Below are 1,006 nucleotides of genomic sequence, written 5' to 3' on the forward strand. Positions count from 1 at the left end.
GTCCTGCAGAGTTTAGCTCCAACCCCAATTAAACACACCTGAACCAGCTAATCAAGCTCTTATAGGCATACTAGAAACTTACCAGCAGGTGTGTTGAGGCAAGTTGGAGCTAAACTCTGCAGGACACCGGCCCTCCAGGACCGAGTTTGAGCACCCCTGCATTAAGGGAATGGGTGCTGGGGACTTGAATGGGAATGCCATTCTTGATTGCCCACTTAGCATGGAATGTCACAATGTTTCTGAGTCAAATAGCACTGAACAGGCAGGAGAGTATGGGGGCTAAGATATGGGGACATGAATGTTCCACTTGCCAGGACTCCCCTGGTTGCTGATGAGTGAGGGCTTTACTTAATACTAATACTTAATACTAATACTCTTAATACTAATAAGACTGAGTGTGTTGTATCTGGACCTTCTTCTGCTTCCAAGGAAATTATTTGGCCGCTGTGAAGATAAGTGTTTCAGATCATGTTAAGAATTTGGGTGTTATAATGGATTCAGCCTTACTTTTAGATAAACAGGTTACTAGTGTTGTGAAGGCTGCCTTTTATCAACTCAGAATTATTTCTAAACTGAAAACATTTCTCTCTTTTAAGGATCTGGAGACTATTATTCATGCCTTTGTGTCATCACGCATCGATTACTGTAATTCTGTATATATAGGTATTTCACAGGGTCAATTATCTCGTCTTCAACTAGTACAAAATGCTGCTGCCAGACTTTGGACTCACACAAAGAAGAGAGAGAGAGAATTACTCCAGTTTTGGTTTCTTTACACTGGTTGCCTGTAGAATTTAGAATTGAATTTAAGGTTTTGCTGATGGTTTTTAAAGCGTTGCATGGCATTGCTCCAAAATATATTGTTGACCTATTGATTCCTTATCAAAATTTAAAAAACTTGAGATCTTCGAATCAGATGATTCTTCATGTTCCCAAAACTAGATTAAAATCAAAGGGTGATAGGGCTTTCGCAGTGGCTGCTCCTCGATTATGGAACCCTCTCCCA

This window comes from Sinocyclocheilus grahami, unplaced genomic scaffold, assembly GCF_001515645.1.
Source record: "Sinocyclocheilus grahami isolate Dianchi unplaced genomic scaffold, SAMN03320097.WGS_v1.1 scaffold465.1, whole genome shotgun sequence".
NCBI lineage: Eukaryota > Metazoa > Chordata > Actinopteri > Cypriniformes > Cyprinidae > Sinocyclocheilus > Sinocyclocheilus grahami.